The sequence below is a fragment of the Adiantum capillus-veneris genome, chromosome 4 (genome assembly GCF_014529385.1).
Source record: "Adiantum capillus-veneris isolate H3 chromosome 4, ASM1452938v2, whole genome shotgun sequence".
In the NCBI taxonomy this organism is placed as follows: Eukaryota; Viridiplantae; Streptophyta; class Polypodiopsida; order Polypodiales; family Pteridaceae; genus Adiantum; species Adiantum capillus-veneris.
The window spans coordinates 9,403,583-9,410,727 of record NC_140934.1 but is presented as its reverse complement, the minus strand read 5'-3'; the positions used below and the strand labels follow the sequence as shown (position 1 = coordinate 9,410,727).

The 7,145-nt window shown below is 43.0% G+C and overlaps 1 pseudogene; it reads right to left on the bottom strand.

Moving 5' to 3' along the window:
* Nucleotides 1-3,090: 3,090 nt before the first annotated feature.
* On the bottom strand, nucleotides 3,091-6,408 carry LOC147458678 (uncharacterized; annotated as a pseudogene).
* Between the last annotated feature and the right edge of the window lie 737 nt (nucleotides 6,409-7,145).

Genomic DNA, 7,145 nt, shown 5'->3' with positions numbered 1-7,145 from the left:
TGTTAGGCGGTGAGCTTCCTAGTAGGAGCTCAATTCGATGGTCATCATCCCCTCATTTTGGAGGTAAGTCCATAAGGATATCATCAATGAAAACATCTTGGAATCAATTTAAAACAATAGGCAAGTCTAACTCTTCTTGATTCCTACCATTTTCAATTGATAAATCATTAACGTCATTAGTGGATTCTTTGACAAAAATCATGTACGCAGAAGTCGAGCTTTTCATTGAATTATCAAAAGCTGGTGAATTTACAAGTGGTATAGTACAATCAGACTCATTAGCATCTATATACATGTTCTTTCCCCTGTAGGTGAAGTAGATTCTCCTTTCATGCAACTTCATGTTGTGGCAGCCATGCGATCAAACCATGTTACCCCTAGGATAGCATCCTCATGTTGGAGAGGAGAGATGAAAAAGTCTTCTTTGTCGACATAGCTTTGGACATGAAACCTCAAGGGAGTAACGGAGGCTTGCTATCCCTTGAAAGAGTTGTGTCAGCCGTTACAATATCTCCCATCTCGAGAGCTTGAATGCACAACTTGGTGGCCAACTCCGTTGATATGAAGTTGTGAGTAGAGCCAGGGTCAAACAAGATGAAGGCATCATGCTCCCTTACCTTTCCCCAAGCATAGGAAAGAGATGATCCTTTGCAATGAGCATCCTCTTTTGGAGCTTGGATGGTGGAATCCCTAGGAGTCTCATTGCGAGCATTTTCTTGGGGCAAGAACGATAGCCATGTCCTTGCTCCCCACACTTAAATCACTTATGGTCCTTGCAAAAAGCTTCAAGCTCTTCATGAGAGAGTTTTTTTTTTAACCTTTGTAAACTCCCTTCTCCTTGGACCTATTGTTGTTGTTGTTGTTGTTGTCGGAAGTGCCTTGGGAAGAATTTTGGACATTGGTTTTTCCCTTTGCATCATTTTTGTCTTTGTTTTCCATGGGTTTGACATGCCTGGGAGGCATCAGCATTAGCTCATCTCAAAGAAGAGGATCTTCTGATACTCCTTCTTGACTTTGAGAAGGCGTATGACAGAGCCGATTGGGACTTTCTTAAAGGCACTTTACGGTGTATGGTGTTCTCAGATACATGAATCAGGGCAGTGTCGGCTCTTTATAGACGGGAACACAGTCAAGTGCTCTTGGCAAGGGCAAGAGGGGAGCGCCTTTTGCTCTCACGTTCAATTCTCCAGGGTTGCCCTCTTGCCCCCTTCCAATTTCTCTTATATGATGAGGCAATGAGGCAAATTTTGACATCATAGGAGGAGGAGCTCTTGGATGCTAAGTTTTTTGGTGACTTAGGTTAATTTTTAAAGGGCCAAGAGGCCAACTTGCATAGGTGTGAGGAGTCTCTTGAGGTGTTTTCTGTGCATTAGGAGCATTGATCAACTAGAGAAATGTAGTGGCTTTCTGGGTTAGCAATGCTCCCGTTCCTGAGTGGTCGCCGGGCGAGGGCTTTCGGTAGATCCCTCCAGGTACTCCTGTACGATACCTAGGCTGCCAGGTTGGTTTGGATCTCTCACCAGAGTAGCAAATAGCCCCCTTATTCTCTCCATTACAAGGAGTCTCCTCATTGTGGCCGTTCATTTGAGACCCAATGACATTGTGTGTGGGAGTGTCCCTTGGCACAACAAGTGTGGCTTCGGATCTTGCAATTGATGCGTGTGCTTTCTCTAGCCCAGCAATACACTTGGGGTGTTTCTTCTTGATCCACCTTTACGGGCCCAACACTTTGGTTCGAGATGGCTTCAGTTAGCAGGATGATTGTGATATAGGATGGAAGGCTTACACTTAGCCAGCCTCAGGAAGGGAGCAATGATAGAGAGAGATGTTGGGAGCTCCTTTGAGAACAGACACTCTGGTTCATTTGGACAACCTGTTGCTTGCGCATCTTTGAGGATTGCCTTGTCCCAACAATGGAGAATGTTGGCTAGAGCTAGTCCACACACTCAAGGGCCAGTTCAAGCATCTCTAGGTTATCTCTAACCGCATGCGGGAGCACCGGGAGGCCTTTTTGAGATTGTGGCGGCCCTGGACTATTCTTCGGCATGGTTCAAGGAGCACCACGACAGTAGTACTGACAACTAGTGTGGCTGTTCCCCCCACCTATCTCCTGATTTAGCCATCTTTCTATATATTCTGTTTTTCATTGGGAGAGTCTCCCCATTTGCAAATGTAGCCCTCTGTTATAGGGGCAGCTTGTATCCCATTGGGCAGGTTTGTTAACTAATGAAAGGATCCTTTTTTGGAGAAAAAAAATTCATCATATGATGTAATCTATGATGTCATCTTTGCATTGCATATTGGCTGTAAAGTCACCTCTTCTAGATTCTCATTGTTTCAATTAGTGATTACAGTTCCGATTCCGCCTCCAAAGCTATGTTGCATCTCATGTCTACTCTCTCTCTCTCTCTCTCTCTCTCTCTCTCTCTCTCTCTCTCTCTCTCTCTCTCTCTCTCTCTCTCTCTCTCTCTCTCTCTTTCTCTCTCTCTCTCTCTCTCTAATGATGGGGAGAGCTTCAAATGCCTTATTGTAATGGGGTTGATCAGGAAAGGCTTAGACAGATTCTGCATATTCTCTGATAATTGCCTAACACTTAACCAACCACCAATACAGGACTACACAGTATGTATGCACTTCAAACCTTCAGATACTTCATCGACAAGATCAAAGGGAATACATATATCTCATATTTATACTCAGGATTTCATCAGTTATTCATCAGACATAGATCAGAATCAGAACAGACAATAGACAGATAGATATAACTGCCGCCTTCCATTTCCCATCATCATCACACACATCAGCGTCATCCCCTTACTTCCTTACATCATCGAAGATCACAAAAGATACAAAAGCCCCTACGAAAAGTTACATCCTTTCACATAATGTCTTTTCCTACTTACTTCCTAATAGGTTTCTGATTATCTCCTGAGTTGACTCTGACCTGATGACTTCCTGATTGGAATCTGAAGTCATCTTGACAGTTCCCTGACTGCATATTAATTATGGTAAAGGTCCCCTTTACCACCTGGCACACCCGGTGGTACCAAAAAGAAACTTTTTGGCGACCTGAACCCACAATTCCCTTGATCACTCCTTTTGTTCAACCTCCAGAACACCATCTTCTTGAGTAAGCATTTCTTCAACTTTGTCCTCCACATTTTGCAATTCTGTATCTCCCTGATCATCTACTATCAGCTATTGCAAGCTTTCTTCTTCATTAATCTATGCCTGCTGCATCAGATTTGTTTCAGGTACAGTCTTCTCCTTTTCTGCAACCACACTGTTTTGCCCCTGATCTGGAATCTCTTCAGAAAACTTTTCCAATTCCTGATTATCTTTTTCCACATGCTGTGCAATTGTATCCACTAAAGTATCCAACATTGGAGTCTTTAGTACATCATCTTCCTGAACACCCTCTTTTTCAATCTGTTTGCTGTCCTGTGACTGTTGCTCAAGGAGAGAGTTATATTTTTCATGTAACTCCTCATACTGAAATTTCAGTAACTCATACTCCTCCTTGTTTTCTTCTTTGGCAAATATTTCATATGGTTTAGACATCACTTCTTCTAGCCTGACTCCCAGATTTTGCCAAATTTGTTCTCCCTGCTTCCTCAGTTGAGCCTTCATGTCTTCAACTTCCTCAGGTGACAAGTACCATCCATCAATTGACAACTCATCATCTGTGCATTCTCTAATTTGCTTTTCCACATCTTTACAGGCTGCCACTCTATTCAGCAGAACCCTATTGTCTGCTTCTAAAGCTACATTAGTATTTGCTAAATTCCCCAACTCCATAGTCAATACTGCTTTCCACTCATTCTGCCACACTTTGTACATTTTTGCATTGCTCTCTCTTCTGTGCAAATGACCCTAAAACATCTTTAACTTTTCTTCCATTTTCTGATTTTGCTCTGATGTTGCCTTGAGCTTCTCCTGCAACTCTTCAATTTCCTCCACTGTCATTGTCTTTTTACTCAACTGCCTTGCCAATTCTTCTTTCTCCTCCACAAGTTTTCCATTTGTCCTCTCCAAAAGTACACTGTTCATGTTCTGCTGCTCCACAAACTCCTTTAATATCTCTACAGACTCTAAGGCTTTTGAGTATGTAACATCTTGAAAAAATTGTTTAACAAGAGACTGTTTGATATCCTCTTTCTTCTTTCCACTCTCAGTCTCCTTGGTCTGCACGACATCTAACCTTCTTTTCTTCAACTTGATGGAACGCTTCACCGGAGTTGTCTGAGCCCCCACAAGCTTTATCTGTCCATCTTCCTCTTCACCCCAGAATTTTGGAATCTCTACATCTGTATTCAACCCCATAGTTTCCATACATTCACCATGTGAATACTTTGTTGACCACATACTCTTATATATGCCTATCTTGGACTCATGATACTTCTTTGTCTTCATTTCCCTATCAATCATCTGCTCAGAATCCAACAGTTCATGCTGCCCAAATACTTCTTGACTGTGTCCTTCCTGTCTGTTAGCCACCTGTTTTGACCCTGATGGTGTCATCGGCCTCAATACACCATTACTCTTTACATGCATGAAAATTGGAGCAATCAAAGGTCCCACTTTTGTACTTCTTTGCACTCTTTTCTTTTCTTTGAAAAATACCTCTGAATGTATTCTTTCATACAACATTGTTGCCCATCCAAATCTCTTACCCTTCTCTGCCATGCTGAGAATTGCATAATTCTCTCTTGATATGTAATCCAACTTCACCAATAACATGACCCTTTCCAAAAACCATTTTATTTGCTGCAATCTCTCTGCATCAGACACATTTTTCAAAGCAAAATAATTGCGAGTACCTTCACTCTTCCCGAATTCTGCATCCATGTCCTCCTCAGATGCTTTGTCCACCACATTATCAATTCCTTCAGGCAATCCAAATACTGTCGCCACTAATGCTGCTGGCAAGTAAACTCCGTGTCCCACCAATCCATTACAATCTATAAGTTGCGCCATCATCATGCCTGTTTGAGTCGTGAAACGCCAGTGTGTCCATGGCAACTATGCATACTCCAATAGCTGAATAGACAGCAGCCATCGTGCATGTTTGGGTTGGAAGGAATCGATCTCCACCTTAAAATCCATGAGATGATGCTCTGTTGCTTGTCTGGCCTTCATTTGAAGCGGTGTCGGCTACTGTACATCCTCTTCCTCATCGTCGATCTCCACCATCGTTCCAGGGCTTGGCCTTGCCGATCTCAGCCCCCTCCTTTGCACCATCGTTTAAAAATCTGCAGCTTCTCTAGCTAACGGCTCTTCCTCATCTTCTTCCAATTCTGGAGCCATATTGATTGTTTCTGCATGCAAAGGTCTGCAATCAGGTGGAAGTATTTTGCTGGCCACCATCTTCATTCTCACCTTTTTCTTGCCCTGTCTCAATATCACATAATCTGCTCCCCAATGTTGCTTGACTTTTGTTGTTCTAAGCCAAGGTCTCCCAAGAATCATAGGATATGACTGAGAAGACTTTTCCAACTACAACACCACAAAATTGACTTTAAACTTGAGACCTCCAATCTCAATTTCCTTATTCCTGACAATCCCTAATGGCTGGATCCTCCTCTGATCTACCATTTTCACTTGAAATGGTGCCGGATCCCAACAGGTAATGTTCATCTTCCTGCATGTTTCCTCTGGAAGTACATTCACTCCTGATCCTCCATCAATCAACACTCCTGGCATAAATATCTGCTCCATCTTTACACTGATCACTGGAACTTTGTAATCAAAATCTGCAGGTTGCATTTCTGCTACCTCAATCTCCTGATCCGGATCTTCATCTGTCTGTAAGTCAATCGGATTCTTTCCCCCATACTGTTGTTGTAACTTCTGCATGAATTGGTCTGCAAAGCTTGGTACCAAACTCAAAATCTGCCTCAAACTGATCTGAGTAGGTGCTTCCAATAATGCATCAAAAAACTCCTCAGACATCTTGACTGCAGCTTTCTTCTGTACAGTCAGCGCCTGATCATGTCCTTTACCAAGTCCTTCCTGTATTCTGTCCGCCGGATACCTTACTATTGCCTCAGGGACTTCCTGAGTTTCCCTTCTTTTATCCTCCTGTCGCTTGTTCACTTTATTTATCTCCTTCAATACTCCCATTCTAATCTGGTCCTGAACCTTCCAGTCGATTGGTTGTTGTTCTTCTTTTTTCTGAACCTTATCCCCCTTTACCTTTCCTGACGACCTGGTTACCACCATAGCTCCAGGAACATTATCCCCCTCTTTAACTCCTTCAATCGAGACACACTCTGTACAATCACATTGGAACAGGTTGCTTGATTCCCCTCTTCCACAGCAGCGCTCATTAGGCATCCGGGCCCTATCAGGCTCCACTTTGGCATTCATCAAGAACTCTTCAGATTCCCGTTCTTCTTCTTCCAACATGACAACATTTAACTGTGCAGGAGGCCTTTGTTGAGGCTGGCTGCCTTTATTATTATATTATACTATAGGGATCCCCCTCTCACTCCTGTGTTTGCACCACAGGGTGCATTCAGGTCCCTGTCTGTGCCCTTGTGTTCCACAATAGGTACACGGTAAATTTCCTCCCATTCTGTCCTGATTCCTTTGATTACCCCACCCTTCTTGGGCTTGAAGTCTCTGAATAGGACCTGAATTTCCCCAGTTTCTAAAATTCTGTGGCCTTCCCTGAGGCCCTCCTGCAATCATGACATTCGCTGTAGGTGGATTCATTCTTTGCTGCACCCTTTCTGGAATGCGTCCCCGATAATTTGGATTGTACCAACATCTTTCATCACTATGGCCAAACACTTGACATGTTTGACAATAAGGCCTCTCTGGCATACCCAGTTTTGTAAGACCCAAATTCTTCAATTGACTGACAATCATCTGACTGATGTCTTCTTTTCCAGGAACTGTCTGCTCCCTGCTTTTACCCTTTTTCTCTTTGTCCTTCTCCTGCCTGGAGGATTTCTTCTTTTTCTTCTTACTTTTCTTCTTCTTTTTCTTTTTCTCTGACCAATCATCATCTTCTTCATCAGAATCCTTTTCAGACTCTGAGTCTTCCTCATCTGAGGAGTCATCTGTTTCTTCATCATCTTCTTCATCCTCTGAATCTGATTCTTCCCTTTTGGAAGATTTCTTTCTCTTCTCAAGGCTTC